This window comes from Saimiri boliviensis, chromosome 5, assembly GCF_048565385.1.
Source record: "Saimiri boliviensis isolate mSaiBol1 chromosome 5, mSaiBol1.pri, whole genome shotgun sequence".
Classification (NCBI taxonomy): domain Eukaryota; kingdom Metazoa; phylum Chordata; class Mammalia; order Primates; family Cebidae; genus Saimiri; species Saimiri boliviensis.
Window position 1 is genome coordinate 118,408,076 of NC_133453.1, and position 17,488 is coordinate 118,425,563.

The following is a 17,488-nucleotide window of genomic DNA, read 5'->3' on the forward strand; positions in this document are numbered from 1 at the left end:
GGAAGGAAGGTACTTCACAAAATGTAACCATTAGGCTGCTGAGAGTGTTGATAGGAAATTTCTCTTTATTTTATTTTATTTATTTATTATACTTTAAGTTCTGGGGTACATGTGCAAATCATGCAGGTTTGTTATATAGTTATACATGTGCCATGGTTGTGGTTTGCAGCATCCATCACCCCATCATCTACATTAGGTATTTCTCCTAATGATATCCCTCCCCAATCCCCACCCCCTGCTATTCCTCCCCTAGCCCCTCACCCACCAGGCCCTAGTGTGTAATGTTCCCCTCCCTGTGTCCATGTGTTCTCATTGTTCAACACCCACTTATGTGTGAGAACATGTGGTGCTTGGTTTTCTGTTCCTGTGTCAGTTTGCTGAGAATGATGGTTTCCAGTTTCATCCATGTCCCTGGAATGGACATGAACTCATCCTTTTTTATGGATGCATAGTATTCCATGGTGTATATGTGCCACATTTTCTTTATCCAGTCTCATTGATGGGCATTTGGGTTGGTTCCAAGTTTTTGCTATTGTGAATGGAGCCACAATAAACAAACATGTACATGTGTTTTTATAATAGAATGATTTATTATCCTTTGGGTATATACCTAGTAGTATATCATGAAGTAATGGGATTTTTTTTTCTTTACATTGATTTTTATTAAACAAATAAGGCTGGTAGTGGAACATATTTTTATTTAATGCATAAACATGTAAGTCCCTTTATTAGAGAAACTGTATATATTGATGAATATGGCTAATGGTCACATCTATGGGTTAATTTTTTAAAAATCAGAACCAATCATTAGGATAGATTTGATGCTCTCTTCATTACATTGTGAAGTGTCTTGTGTAGTCATATTCTATTGTTGGAATGACAGCTTGTACAAATTTCAAGAAAATAAGAAGATACATATGAACTCCAAGTTCTCCCCCTCCTTCTGCAACAGTCTCAATGATTTTCTTCATCACCTCAGCATGCCTGCATGGGTGAACTGAACACATGGGAGGTGGTAGGAGATGAGGGTGATTTTCAATGGTCACTGTTTTCTTCACATGATCTCGACTGATGTCTTCATACATGTGCTCAACTGTTAAAGGCTGCCTTTGCTCATCATAGCCAAATAACCATAATCGTGGAGTTTGGTAATATTTATCATAAGTGATGTAAAGGTCATAAGTTCTGGTTTGCAAAATAGCATCTTCACCGCCAGCATCAGTTTTGGCTTTACAAGCTTCTACTATTTTCCTTGTATCTAGGGTAGCCTCATCTGTTTCCAACAATCCACTCTCTTCATATTCTTCCATATCAGCAGCTTCTCCTTCATCTTCCTCTTCACATAGTGCTGAGCAATCTTGAAGCTTTATAGTGTCCTTGTTTTCCAGTGTGATCTCTTTAACTGCTTCAGTTATTCCTGTAATACCTGTGTTGTGATATGTATCTACCCATCCACCATCACCATCATCTTCTTCAATGATATACTAGTAATGGGATTGCTGGGTAAAGTGGTATTTTTAGATCCTTGAGAAATTGCCACACTCTCTTCCACAATGGTTGAATTAATTTACACTCCCACAAACAGTGTAAAAGCATTCCTGTTTCTCCACATCCTCTCCAGCATCTGTTGTCTCTTGATTTTTTAATGATTGCCATTCTAACTGGTCTGAGGTGATATCTCAATGTGGTTTTGAGTTGCATTTCTTTGATGACCAGTGATGATGAGCTTTTTTTCATGTTTGTTGGTCACATAAATGTCTTCTTTTGTGAAGTGTCTGTTCATATCCTTTGCCCACTTTTTGATGCGGTTGTTTGCTTTTCTCTTGTAAATTTGTTTAAGTTCTCTGTAGATTCTGGATATTAGCACTTTGTGATGGGTAGACTGCAAAAATTTTTTCCATTCTGTTGGTTGCCATTTCACTCTATTGATAGTTTCTTTTGCTGTGCAGAAGCTCTTAAGTTTACTTGACTCCCATTTGTCTACTTTGGCTTTTCTTGCCATTGCTTTTGGTGTTTTAGTCATGTTGTCCTTGCCCATGCCTATGTCCTGAATTACCATTGTTTTTTCTAGAATTGCCTAGGTTTTCTTCTAGAGTTTTTACAGTGTGAGGCCTCATGTTTAAATCTTTAATCCATCTAGAGCTAATTTTTGTATAAGGTGTAAGGAAGGGATCCAGTTTCATCTTTCTGCATATGGCTAGCCTGTTGTCCCAACACCATTTAATAAATAGGGAATCCTTTCCCCATTTCTTGTTATTGTCAGGTTTGTCAAAGATCAGATGGTGTAGTTGTGTGGTGTTCTTTCTGAGGCCTCTGTTCTGTTCCATTGGTCTATATCTCTGTTTTGGTACCAGTATCATGCTGTTTTGATTACAATAGATTTGTAATATAGTTTGAAGTCAGGTGGCATGATGCCTCATGCTTTTTTTTTTCCTTTTCCCTTAGGATTGTCTTGGCTATGTGGGCTCTTTTTTTGTTCCATATGAAGTTTAAGGTGGTTGTCTTGATTTTAAAAAGTTCTAGATAAAATGGTTAAAGAAAAGTAAACATTTAGAAGTCATTACCCTTCAGAATTACTTTAGCCATCCCTCTTGTCTGCCATATACATGGCCTCTCAGGTGCGTCAGCTGATGCATGCACATTTGAATTTGGGACAACCAGGGCCTTGGATTTGAGTCTGTCCTAGGAGAAAGATAGAAGATCCATTATTCCTTTACATGTCCATGTCTTCTTTATTCCTTTAATGATCTTGGACAGGCATCTAAAACATCCAAAACTGGGACCAATCATGTACCGTAGCTGCTCACTGGCTTCAGAATTGATGGTATTCTTCCCTTAAATTTTGTTCTCAGGACTATCTGAGATTTTGCAGGTACCCAGTTGAATTTATCCTTATTTATTTATCTCAGTTATAGAATGTGTTTTTTAAAAAATTTAAAAAAACATTTAATTGACACAGAAAAGTCTCTATATTTAAGGTCTACAACATGATGAGGTAATATATGTATATTAATGATTATGTCAGTCACAGTTTACTCTGCACTGATTACTACTTCAGCCCACTGCTTCTAGGCTGCAATTTCTACAGCTTGCCTGAGTCTGGTGAGACAGAACGTTCACACAACAAGTTAAGCTAAGCAAATTTATTACTCACAGGTAGGCAGCAAGGGATAGTAGAAAGATTCGAGAATAAGGGTAAGTCAACCCCACAAGGCTCAGAAGAGTTTCCCAGAGTTGATGGATTCTTGTTTATCCATGACCCACTCGAGCTACAGGTGAGAAATCTGGGAAAGCAGACTGTCCTAGGTTTTATACCTGTCGGAAACATATCCCACTGGGCTAACGCACTGAAGGACATTCTGTTTCTATGGGAGACAGACACAAAGGCTGGGCTGTTCCAGCCAGTTCTTCCCTGTCTCAGGAGGTGTCATTTCCAGCACATTCTACAGTTATTCTTGAGAACTACAAGTGAGAAAGAGGCGAAAACTGGGTCAGTCTAAGGCCTCTGAGAGATCTGTCCTACACACCCATGCTGTACATTAGATCCTCAGACCTTGTTCATCTTATACCTTAATGTCTGTACTCTTCGGTCAATATCTCTGTATTTCTTCTATCCCCATCCCTAGGCCCCAGAAACCACCATTATCCCCTCTGTGTTCTCTGAGTTCTTTTAAGATTCTACATATAAATGTGTTTACCCAGTTATGTGTCTTTCTGTGTCTGTCTTGTTTTACTTAGCATAATGTCCTTCAGGTTCATCCATGTTTTCAGAAATGGCAAAATTTTCTTCTTTCTTAAAGCTGAATAATGTCTCTTTGTACATATGTACCAATATCCTATTATATACATGTATTACAGTTTTTATCCATCTGTCCCTCGATAAACACTTATGTTGTTTCCGTATCTTGACTATTGTGAATAATGTTGCAGTGAAGATGTGGGTGCTGATATCTCTTTAAGATACTGATTTCATTTCCTTTGGATGTATTTCTGGAAGTGGGATTATATATTGTATGATAGTTTTATTTTTCATTTATACTGAAGCCTCCATATTGTTTTTCATAATTTCTATACCAATCTATATTTCCACCAATAGTGTGTAATGATTCCATTTCTCCATTTCTTCACCAACACTTGTCTCTTATCTTTTTGATAATAGCCATTTTAAAGGTACAAAATGGCATTTCTTTTTTTTAATTGCATTTCTCTAGTAAGTAGTAATGTTGAGCACCCTTCCAATGTCATTCTTCATAGAAATATGAAAAAATAAAATAAAATTCATATGAAACCACAAAAGACCCTGAATAGCCCAAGTAATTTTGGGAAAGAAGAACAAATCTGGACTCATCAAACTTTTGGATTTCAAGCAGTATTACAAAGCTATAGTGATAAAAATAGTATAGTAACAACATAAAAACAGACATGCAAACCAATGGAATAGAATAAACAGCCCATATATAAACTCATTGATATACAATCTATTAATTTTTTGGCAAGAGGACAAGGAATACACATGGGGAAAGAAAAATCTCTTTAATAAATGGCATCGAGAAAGCTGAATATTCACATGCAGAAAAATAAAATCAGATTCTTGTTTGTTTGTTTGTTTGTCCTGAATTGTGCTCTGTCACCCAGGCTATAGTGCAGTAGCATGATCTCAGCTTACTGCAGCCTCTACCTCCTGTGTTCAAATGATTTTCCTTCCTCAGCCTCCTGAGTAGCTGGGACTATAGCTGTGCACCTCCATGCCTGGCTAAATTTGGTATTTTTAATAGAAACAAGGTTTCATCATGTTGGCCAGACTCGTCTTGATCTCCTGACCTCAGGTGATCCACCTGCCTTGGCCTCCCAAAGTGCTGGGATTACAGGGATGAGCCACCACTTCTGGCCAGATTCTTGTCTTATACCATATTCAAAAATTAACTCACAATGAATTAAAGACTTAGATGTAAGACGTAAAACTATAGAATTCCTAGAAGAAAACATAGGAAAAAAACCTCCTTGACATTAGTCTTGGCAATGAGTTTTGGCTGTGACACCAAAGCACAGAAGACACAAGCAAAAATAAACATGTGTGACTGCATCAAACTAAAAGAGTTTTGCACAGCGAAGAAAACCATCAGCAAAATAAAAAGGCAACCTAGGGAATGAGGAAATATAGTTGCAAAACATATAGCTGATAAGGGCTTATTAGGCAAAATATATAAAAATGTGCAAACTCCACAGCAAAACAGAACCAAAACCCCAAAATAACCTAATTAAAAATGAGAAAGGGAACTGAAGAGACATTTTTCCAAAGAAGATGTATACATTTCTTTTTCTTCTTTTTTTTTTTTTTTCTTAATATGACCTCCTTTCAGATTTTGGAACCTAGCTGTTGGATTTACTTTAAGTGTGATCTTGATTTAATTTCTGGACCAACTCTTGTCTTTGATGATTCTGCCTTATATGGTAACTCTGCATAGAGGCATGAAAACTCTAAATAGCTCTCTTTAACCATGTGATGTGCCAGTGGATGAGCTCCTTTGTAGTTCTTTTCAGAAGGGAACCCTTATGGAGAATAAATAACATAATGACTACCAATATCCAAGAAATCAAGGAGTCTCTGTAGGTAGGTAAAGCATTACTTAGTTCTGCTTTTTTGGTTGCTTTTAAGATCTAGAGATTCAATATGTTTGTCAGCAGAGAAAAATTGGCAGAAAATAAAATGAAAATTGAGGTTCAATAGAAGTGATATTAATAGAAGAAAAAGTTACCAAAGGAAACAAGTGTGAAGGCCTGATAAAGGAGATCTTTTCTTCCTAAAAAAAAGAAACATATGTGTTACATAATAAGAGAACACAAGATGACAATGTGTGAAGATACAGAAAAACTATGAGTTGAAAAGGAGCACAATATATATTTTTGGCTGTCATTAATCTTACTAGGTATAGTATTTCAGATTTGATATATATGGGGAACAAAAATGAAATCCACTACAATCCTGGACAAGATCTTAAATGTTAACCAGCATATACCAGGTTTCATTCATTACCAAAAAAAGTTTCATAAAGTCTAAATGCCATGAGCTGTTAACTTGCTAAATAAATGTGTTTTCAAAATAAAGAAAGGAATAGAAAACATGAAAAAAAATAAAGTATTCTAAAAATTCAGCAAATTTGAAAAAATAGAACACAAATGAATGGAATCATAAAATCATTGACAATAAAATATTTATAATAAAATTCAGATTCTATTAAAATAAAATCTAGATTTTATTATAATAAAATTTAGATTTATTTTTTGGGGGGAAGGAAAGCACAGTAATTGTGAGAACTCACTTTGTTATAGTGGTAGGAAACACTGGACAGAACTCGGTGCCCACACAGAGAGTATTTAGACCAGCCTTAGCCAGAGGGGAATCACCCATCCTAGTGGTGGGAATTTGAGTTCTAGCAGCCTTGCCACTACAGGCTAACGTGCTCTGGGGTCTAAAATCAACATAAAAGACAGTCTAGGCCACAAGGACTGCAATTCCTGGGCACGTCCTGATGGTGTGCTGTGTTCAGAGCCAGTGTACTTGGGGAGCATGTAAACTAGTGACACACCAGCCAGGGTTGCCAAGAGTGTGCTTGTCTAAATGCCGTGAGCTGTTACCTGTGTAACAAACCTGCACGATCTGCATGTGTATTCCAGAACTTAAAGTATAACAAATAAATTTTAAAAAAAAGAGTATCCAGGAAGACATAACCTCACAAAACAAACTAAATAAGTCACAAGTGACCAGTCATGAAGAGACAGAGATATGTGACCTTTAAGACAGAAAATTCAAAATAGCAACCTTAAGAAAATTCAACAAAATTCAGAATAACACAGAAAAAGAATTCAGAAACCTATAGATAAATTTAACAAACAGTTTGAAATAATTTTAAAAAATCATGCAGAAATTCAAGAGTTAAAAATAACAATTGACATACTAAAGAATGCATTAGTCTCTTACCAGCAGATTTAATGAAGCAGAATAAAGAGTTAATGAGTTTGAAGATAGGCTATTTGAAAATACACAGTCAGAGGAGACAAAAATAATGATAGAAAAGAATAAAGCAAACCTATAAGATCTGGACAATATTCTCAGAAGAGAAAATATGTGTTAGTTACCTTAAAGAGGAGGTAGAGAGAGATCAGGGTAGACTTAAATCTAAGATTTCAAACAATGAAAGTACTGCAAGAAACCATTGGGGAAACTCTACAGGACATCGAACTGAGCAAAGCCCATAAGCAAGGCAACCAAAGTAAAAATGGATAAATGGGATCCCATCATGTTAAAAAGCTTCTGTGCAACAAAAGAAACAATCAGTCATGTGAAGAGACAGCTCATGGAATGGGAGAAAATATTTGAAAGCTAGTCATCTGACAAGAGATAAATAGCCATAGTACATAAGAAGCTCAGACAACTCAATAAAAATCTAATAATCCAATTAAAACCTGGGCAAAAGATCTAAACAGACATTTCTCAAAGCAGTCATACAAATTGCAAACAGGTATATGAAAAGGTAATCAACATTATTGATTATCAGAGAAATGCAAATAACTGCAATATGGTATGATTTTGCCTCAGATAAAATGGCTTATATTAAAAAGACAGTAGCAAATGCAGGTGAAAATGTGTAGAAAAGAGAACTTTTGTACACTGTTGGTAGGAATGTAAATTAATGCAGTCACTACAAGGAACAGATTAAAGATTCCTCAAAAAACTAAAAATAGGTTCTTCCAGCCCCAGATAGTGGATTGGAGGAATTGTTAACATATCTCTTCTTGGAAAGACCAAAGAGGGTGTCAAAACTCATCATGAACGTTTTTCCAAGAAGCAGCATAACAACATGACAGGAAAACTGAAAGAAACCGAGATGCATTGAAGGAAATGGCAGGCTGCACCATGAGCCAGGTAGAAAACTGTGTCTCCACAGTGTGAAGGAGGGATAAATTGTTTCCAGGATGTAAACTCCTACTGGGAACCTGGCAATCCAGGCCATGGGGGAAGGACTTAACCTTACCCAGGTCTAGGGCTGATTTACTAAGTGCTGCTGTCTATATGAGAAGCAGCAGCATTGGAACAGGCTTCAGGTGTATTGCCAATCTCTAGCAGCTATTAAAGGAAGCCATTCCTGATTCTACTTCACAGGTGACCTCAGAAAAATCTTCCAGCTAACTTAGGTAGTGGTCACCAGTTGAAAGAGGCTCCCAACTGAGATTCATGACATAATCTCCCATGAGGACAAACTCCTTTGGCCAGAACTGAAGGGCAAGTGGGAAATGTGCTGCAGCTATGAATGCAGGAGCCGAGTGCTCTTGATTTGCCGGGAAGCTGGGATGGGAGTTGCCTGAAAGTTGGGGTTTCTGTTTCTGCATGGGAAGGCTTATGGCCTGGGACGGTTTTGAGTTCTGAGAGCAGACTGCCTGGAACATAGCTGGCTGATGCTAGTGGAACACTGCTTGTATGAGACTTGCCTTCTCAAGTGTGTGGGCATGGGTGGGGCTTTTGCTGTCTGTTACTCCCCACTACCTGGGTGGACTCTTCTGTGCAGCAGAGGAAACTCCATTTTACCCTGGAGCATTATGTCTGTAGCCAGATAACTACTCTCTAATCCCCACTGAGGCTGCTGCTTGTGCCCACACATTGAGAACCAGAGCATGGACTTGCCTGAACCAGCCCTCACCTGGCTTTGCCCCTCTGCCTGCCCTGGTAGCTTAATACAACAGACAGAAACCTTTGGGAGCTCTATGGCCACACCCATGGCCCAAGTTATCAGAATACCTCCCTGAGTAACATAAGACAAGCACAAATCTTGGTATTGCCACAGCTGGTATGGTTCTGAAAGTGCCACCTGCACCACCTACTGGATGGAGGCCAACTGACTTAATATATTGTAGCATCTGTGAGCATAACAGTGTGCAGGAAAGAGGAAACTTGCATGTGACCTCAACTGTCATCATCCTCATCATCTTGGCTAATCAGAAGGTTTTGAGTCTGTCCGTGATCATTACTATTAATGATCAGTTCATTACTATTAAAATTGGCATTTGAGAACACTGATACACTAAGCCAATTAATTTCTAACTAAGGAATCTCACAGACTCTGTGTCACTCCTCTGCCACCCCATCAGGGTCGGGGTTGGTATCCACTATTGGGAAATTGGAGAACAGATCACAGCAGTGGACTCCTTGCAGACATCCCCCACCACCAGCCTGGAGTGTGGCACTCCCAATGGGCAGGTAGATCCAGAAGAAATTCAGTGTTCATAATACTCTGGCCCTCAGGGACTCCTACTCCTAGTAGCAGGAGTGTACCAAATTAAGGAAGAACCTCATGGGATTAAAAAAAAAGTCAAGTTGGCAGGCCCTGAGTCCCAGAACTTTTTGCTTGTGGGAACTTTCTTTCAGAAGAGGCAAAGGTACAGTAACGGGCTCAGCAGGGAAAGTCTGCAGCTCTACCCCAATAGTCAGAAAATTCTGGTGCTCCCGAAGTGAAAAGGGGAATTCTTTAGTCTTTCTTTTGTTCTTTTTCTTTCTTTTTTCTTTGTTTCTTTCCTTCTTTCTTTCTCTTTCTCTCTCTCTCTCTCTCTCTCTCTTTCTTTCTTTTTAGACAGAGTCTTGCTCTGTCACCAGGCTAGAGTGCAGAGGCTTGATCTCAACTCACTGTAACCTCCACCTCCTGCATTCAGGCTATTTCCCTGCCTCAGCCTATTGAGTAGCTGGGACTACAGGCATTCATCACCATGCCTGGCTAGTTTTTGGTATTTTATTAGAGACGGGGTTTCACCATGTTGGCCAGGATGGTCTCGATCTCCTGACTTTGTGATCTGCCTGCCTCAGCCTCCCAAAGTGCTGGGATTACATGCATGAGCCACTGCTCCTGGCCTCCTTCTTTTAATTTTCCACCACTGAAGACACAGCTGGGGCTTCTTCCAATGGGAGCTTGACACGGGTACACCTGCAAACAGCTTTTCTGGAAGAGTTCAGGGTGATTGCCTCCCCACAGAAAGAATATCCTCCATGTGTAAGCTCGCATGAAGAATAAATTCACAATCCCTCCATATGTGGAACATCAGCATTTCTGCAAATAAGAAGTGCCTATTTGATTTCAATATTCAATAGATAGAACACTGGGTCGGAAGTGTGACTGAGAGGTGGATTGCTTTCCTGCTCTAATCTTCATGCCTTATATCAGTAAATTGGTATTCAGTCTCTGATATCTTTTCTTCCACTTGACCAGTTCAGCTATTGATATTTTTGTATGCTTAACGAAGTTCTCTTGCTGTGTCTTTCAGTTCTACCAGGTCATTTATATTATTTTCTAAATTTGTTATTCTTGTTAGCAGTTCCTGTAACCTTTTATCAAGGTTCTTAGTTTCCTTTCATTGGGTTAGAACATACTCCTTTAGATCAGAGGAGTTTGTTATTACCCATCTTCTGAAGCTTACTTCTGTTAATTCATCAGACTCATTCTCTGTCCAGTTTTGTGCCCTTGCTGAAGAGAAGTTGTGTTCATTTGGAGGAGAAGTGATATTCTGGTTCTTGGAAATTTCATCATTTTTTTGCACTGGCTTTTCCACATCTTCATGGATTTATCTACCCTTGATCTTTGAGGCTGATGACCTTTGGATGGGGTTTCTGTGTGGGAGTCCTTTTTGTTGATGTTGATGTTATTGCTTTCTGTTTGTTAGTTTTTCTTCGAACAGTCAGGCGCCTCTTCTGAAGGTCTGGTGCAGTTTGCTGGAGGACCACTCTAGACCATATTTGCTTGGGTATCACCAGTGGAGGCTGCAGAACAGCAAACATGCTACCTGCTTCTTCCTCTGGAAGCTTCGTCTCAGAGGCACACTGGCCTGTTGCCAGCCAGAGCTCTCCTGTATGAGGTGTCTGTCAACCCCTGTTGGGAAGTCTCTTCCAGTTAAAGGAGAGGAAGTACAGGGTCCCACTTGAGGAGGCAGTCTGTTCCTTAGCAGAGCTCAAGTGCTGTGCTGGGAGATCCCTCCTTGTTAGGATTCACTGCTGTCTTTGGACTATGAAGGCAGGAATGGTTATATCTGCTGAAGCTGCACTCACAGCTGTCCCTTCCAGCTCATGCTCTGTCCCAGGGAGAAGTGAGTTTTATCGATAAGCCCCTGACTGGGGCTGCTGCCTTTCTTTCAGAGATGCCCTGCCCAGTGAAGAGGACTCTAGAGAGGCAGTCTGGCCACAGCCACTTTGCTGCTCTGTGTTGAGTTTCACCCAGTCTGAAGTTCCAGGCCTCTTTAGCCACTTTCAGGTGAAAACTGCCTACTCAAGCCTAAGTAAAGGTGGACACTCCTCCCTCCACCAAGCTTCATCATCCCTGGTCAACTTCAGACTGCTGTGCTGACAGGAAAAATTTCAAGCCAGTGGTTTTTAGCTTGCTGGGCCCTGTGGGAGTGGGACCCATTGAGTGAGATGACTTGTCTCCCTGGCTTTAGCCCCCTTTTCCAGGGGAGTGAATGGTTCTGTCTTGCTGGAGTTCCAGGCACCCCTGGGGTAAGAAAAAAAAATTCCTGCAGCTATTTTAGTGTCTTCCTGAACAGCCACTAAGTTCTGGGCTTGAAACCCAGGGCCCTGGTGGTGGAGGCACAGTGGGGAATCTTACGGTCTGTGGATGCAAAAACTGGGAAAAGCATAGTATCTGGGCTGAATAGCACTGTCAATCATGGCTTCCCTTGGCTGGGAAAGGGATGCCCCCCCCATGCCTTGTACTTCCTGGGTGAAGCAATGCCCCATCCTCCTCCTGCTCGCCCTCCTTGGGCTGCACCCACTACCTAACCAGTCCCAATGAGATGAACGAGGTACCTCGGTTGGAAATGCTGAAATCACTCGCCTTCTGCATTGGTCTTGCCGGGAGGTACAGACTGGAGCTGTTCCTGTTTTGCCATCTTGTCAGATCCTTGCATATACGGATTCTTACACACTCAAGATAAAAGAGTGAAAAAATATTTCATGCAAATGGAAACCAAAGTGAGCAGGAATAGTTCTTATATCAGACAAAACAAACTTTAAGGCAATGACAGTAAAAAAAAAAAAAGTTCATTACGCAATAATAAAAGGATCAGTGTAACAAAAGATATTACAATCCTAAATATATATGCACCTAAGTCTAGAGCTCCAGATTTATAAAATAATTACTACTAGGACTAAGCAAAGAGATAGACAGCAAAAGAATACCAATGGGGAACTTCAACACTCCACCGAAATAGAAACACTGAACTGAAACTGCACTCTAGAACAAATGGGCCTAACAGATATCTGCAGAACGTTCTACCCAGGAACTGCAGTGTATACGTTCATTTCATGGGCACAGTAACATTCTCAAGATAGAACACATAGGATGTTACTAAACTAGTTTCAATAAATTTTTAAAAATCAAAGTCATGTCAAGTATATTCTCAGATCACAGTGAAATAAAACTAGAAATCAACTCCAAAAGTAATCCTCAAAAGAATACAAATCCACAAAAATTAAATAATCTCCTGAAGAATTTTTGGATTAACAATGAAGCCAAGAAAGAAATTTAAAAATTCTTCTAAATGAATGATAATTGTTACAAAAGTTATCAGAACTTTCAGGAGACAGCAAAAGCAGTGCTAAGAGAAAAATGTATAGCATGAAATGCGTACATTAAATAGTCTCAAATAGCACAAATTGGCAACCTAATGTCACACCTCAAGGAACCAGAGAAAATGACTAACTGAACCCAAAGCTAACAGAAGAAAACAAGTAACAAAGATCACAAAACTAAATATGAATTGAAACAAAAATGCAAAATAGGATTTAGATTAAGATGGCCAATAGGGGACAGTACTAGCTTGCAGCTCCCACTTGGATGAACAGAGCAGTATGTAGAGATTCACATTGTAAACTTTTGGCTCCAAGAACTACTGCAGAAACATACCAGTAATATAGGAGTTAAGAAGAAATAACTTAGGCAGAGAGTAAGGTTATGGGAGTCATTAGTAAGGCTTTTCTCTTTAATGAAAAGCAGGCCAAATCATTTTCTAACAGTGGGCATCCTGTAAAGTCGAGCCGCAGACACCAACAAGTAAGCTGGAAACTTGCACGGGTGAATGCTGGCAGGAACTAGGGACAAGACATGTTCAAGGTGGCAGTTCCATCTTCCCTTCTCTGCCAGCCACATGCACAGTAAGAAGTAGACAAGATGGCTCTGGCCAAGGAAAGTTCATTTGTATAATAAGGTTAGGGTGGGGCAACCAGCCTTCCCCATGTGCTATGTAAATGTCACACCTCATTGAATCAATCTGTGAGCCTTACGTAAATCAGTCACCACCTTCTCAGGCCAAACTATAAAATCTGGTGCATCCATGGCCAGTCTGTCTTTTCTACTCTCTGTAGAGAGAACTGTTTTTCTTTCTCTTCTCTTCTGCCTGTTACACCTCCACTGCTAAACCCCTAGTGTGTATTTGTCTCCCAGATTTTCCTGGCACAGGGTGATGAACCCAAGGATATATACCACAGACAGTGTAGCCATTTCATATTTGGGTCCCTGTCTGGGATACCTAGGTACGACATTCATCGAAATGATGAGTAGAGGACCAGGCTCCAACTTTATTCTTTCATTTTGAGGCTCTCAGCCTCCATTTTAGAACCAAATTGAACAAAATACTGGGTCCCCTTCAGCCAGCCTTACAAGGCTTGTGAGGCAGGCTTACTGGGGAGAACATGGAAAATCCCCCAGCACCCATGGGTTACTGGGTATATTGACTATGTCTGAACCAGCTTCTTTTCACAGAGGACTTAGCCATCGACTGGGGCTGGAAGAAGTACTGGGGAAACTGAGGATTTCTGGCTGGGGCTACCCCCAGGTGTTATCCAAAAGCTACTGGACTGACCCCAGCCTCCGGCCACATGATGGGGTGTCAGCAACAGGATCTCCAACTTTTCAACTGTAATTTCCTCCTTTCCTGTCCATGACCACCATATCTCTTATATTTTCTGTGTATGCAACATGTGGGAAGTTTTACAGAGGGGAGTAATCTTGTTTGGCAAGATAAGGGAATGTCATAATAACCAGAGACATAGCTCAATGGAAGGTGTCTGTGATTTTCTAGGAACAAAAGGTACCCCAACCCCTACTACCCACAGTGAGCAATTTCTCTCTGCCCTTGGTCTGGAGAGCACATGGCATGTCAAGGTCACTCCCTGCCCTTGGTCTGGAGAGCACATGGCATGTCAAGGTCACTCTGCCCTTGGTCTGGAGAGCACATGGCATTTCAAGGTCAACACCGCCACCTAGTGGAATAGGGATCCTCTCCATGAGACACATTGTCGGTACTTTACTGAAACAATGTAGCTTTCCAACTCTCTTCCCTTTTTGTGCCTCTCTTAGTAGAAATTGGGCTTCATGCTGCTTCTGTAAATGGGAAACCTCTACCCTCAACAACTAGGAGTAAAATATCCTCCAAAGCCAAATTTTAGTCTTGCTACTGTTCCCTCAGAAGGAAAATGTTCATTTGGTCCCTATGTTCTTTTAAAGCCCCTATTCTGCCTCTTATTAGAATGGTACTTAATTACTACCGAAACCATTCTCCAAGGATAAACACTTTAGCACGGGACATGATAGTAGGATATAGAACTCAAACCAGCCCACTTCCTCCATTAAGGAGAGATGCAACAGTTGCCCAGATGCAACTGCCACATAGTCTCTCCTGGTACACTTTTTTTTTTTTTTTTTTTCAGGGAGCTTGTTCAAGGATCTAGAACCAGAAATATTGTTTAATGCAGCAATCCCATCACTGGGTATACACCCAAAGGAATATAAACTATTCTACTATAAAGACACATGCACACTTAGGTTTATTATGCTTGGAGATGATGCCTCCTGACATCAACACACTTGAAGCCCTTCTAATTAAGGCTCCATAAGATAAATCAAGTCTCAGTATTCTCCTACAGAAATACAATTCAAGGGTACACCTTCCAGCCCTCAGGATGGCTGTACTCAGTGGATGGGTTCACTTGACAGCCTCTAGCTAGTGGAAAGTCCTTAAAATCCTTCACCAAGCTTTGCACTTGGGAAATGATAAAACTTACCAATGTGCCCAGAGATTGTTTTCAGGAGAGAACTTACCAAGAACAGTAAAACAGGTTGTTAATGCTTGCGAAGTGTCTCTTAAAAACAATCCCCTGGACAGATGACTCCTTTATCCTCAACCCAAAGCATGGGAAGCTATTCAGGGGAGGACTGGCAGATAGACTTCACCCACATGCCAAAGACGAAGGACATCCAGTACCTCCTGGTACAGGTAGATACTTGGGTAAAGCATTTCCAAGCTGTAGAGAAAAGGCCTCTGAGGTATTAAAGATGTTAGATAATGAAATTATTCCCTGTTTTGGTCTACCTAAATACCTCCAAAGTGACAACGGCCCCTCATTTAAGGCAGCCATTACACAGGGGGTCTCAAATGCGCTAGGCATACAGTCTCACCTCCATTGCGCTTGGAGACACCAGTCTTCAGGAAAGGTAGATAAGACAATTCATATCAGCAAAAGACACCTCAGGAAACTGTCCTAAGAAACTCACCTTTGTCGGGTGATTCTTCTCATGTCTTCACTGTGGGTAAGAAACACCCCTTCAAAGTTAGGTCTAATCCCTTTTGAGATGCTGTATAGTTGGCCTTTCCTCACCAATGATTTCTTATTAGACCAAAAGACCTCTGAATTGGTTAAGCATGTAACCTCGCTCACTCACTTTCAACAGGAATTAATGAGCAGAAACCCAACCCTAAGAAGTAGGATCACCTTTATTTAACCCAGGAGATTTGGTATTGGTAAAAGGTCTCCCTTTTCTTTCTCCTTTCCTAAGCCTAACCTGGGAAGGGCCTTATACCATTCTCCTTTAATTGCCTTTGGTGGTAAAAGTTACAGGTGTTGGCTCCTGGGTACATAACACTCCAGTCAAAGCCTGTAAAGCTGACACAGCAACCACTGACAGCCCAGAGGAACGTCCCAGATACCAATGTGAAGACATAGGAGACTTGAAGATAAAAATCACAAGAGATAAATAAATAAGCAAGGGCTACTCAGTCACTTGTCAGATGGACCCTTCTCATTTAGCTTTTAAAATTCCCAATGGCATTGTGAATGACAACCCTGAGTATCCCAAAGATGCTTCTATTATATATAAGGGGGGAAATCTTCTGAAATATGAGAAAGATCTCCCTGTGTCCTCACAAGTCCAACTTAGAACCATCTCTTCAAGGGACAAGATTATATTTCTTTTGTGGCTCCTGGCTACACTTAATCCTCTCTAGGCCCTGGAAAGGAACCTGCACTGTAGTAGCAGTGGCCCCCAACCTATTATTTTTAAGTTCCATGACATGGCAGCACCATCTGGGGACATCCCTAACCTAGGTTCCTCTTTGGACAGTACACTATCTCAGATACGCCAAACAAAGAGATTTGTCATTTGTAAGCCCTCATATGAAGATTTAACCAAAAGAGAAGATTGGAGAGGGCAGGCACATGACAATCCTATCTTAGAAAGACCATGGATAGGGAATTCTATAAGCAGAGGCCTCTTCTGGTTTTTCAGTATTCCTCTCCTTGAAAGGTCAGTACTTAATATTTCCATTATGATGCAGTAAGGATGAAAGGCAACAGTAGGAGCCATAGAAGCCAAACAACAATCCTAGACTCTTTAGCCTCAGTAGTAGCACAGAACACACTGGCCCTAGATGTCCTTGTAGTCAAGGTAGGGGTACTTGTGCAGTCTTAAATGAAACATGCTGTTTCTGGATCAATTCCTCTAGTCAAGTGGAAGAAAACCTACAGGTGCTTAAAGATCCGGTTAAAATCATTGATAAGTTAAGAGAAAATGCAGGTTCCAGCTCTGGATGGCTACAATTCCTCTCTAATGAATTCCAGTCTTCTTTGTGGAACTAGTTAGCTCCGTTGTTAAGCCCCCTCTTGCTCATATGTTTTATATTAATGATTGGATGCTGTCTACTCAATACCATAACTCAAATTGTTTCCTCTCACCTAGAAATAATCAAACGCCAAATGGTGCTGCAGACTGAACCACATATAGATACGCCTTTCTTCTGAGGACCATTAGATCGGCCCCAGGAGGATCCCTAGCTGCTGTTCCTCACACAATGCCTCCTTTCAGCCGGAAGTAGTCAAAAAGAGTCATGGCACAACACCCTCTAACAGCAGTTACGGTTACCACTCCTGAGGGAGAAATAATACAGAAGTTAAGAAGGAGTCAATTAGGCAGATAGTAAGGGTATTGGAGTCCTCAGTAAGGCTTTTCCTTATAATCAAAGCAGCCCCAAATAATTTTCTAACAAAGAGCAGCCTGTAAAGTCGAGCTGCAGACATAGACATGCAAGTTGGGAGCTTACATGGGTGAATGCTGGCAGGAACTAGGGACAAGACATGTTTAAGATGGCAGCTCCATCTTCCCTTCTCTGCCAGCCACATGTA

General features: G+C 40.5%; 1 long non-coding RNA gene and 1 pseudogene across 3 annotated transcripts in view; one reads left to right on the forward strand and one right to left on the reverse strand.

The window, feature by feature from the left end:
- Positions 1-17,488, forward strand: part of LOC141584636 (uncharacterized) — a 553,476-nt gene that overhangs the window by 290,620 nt on the left and 245,368 nt on the right. The gene's annotated exons all lie outside the window — the stretch shown is intronic.
- On the reverse strand, positions 638-15,494 carry LOC101044955 (ubiquitin-like-conjugating enzyme ATG3 pseudogene; annotated as a pseudogene).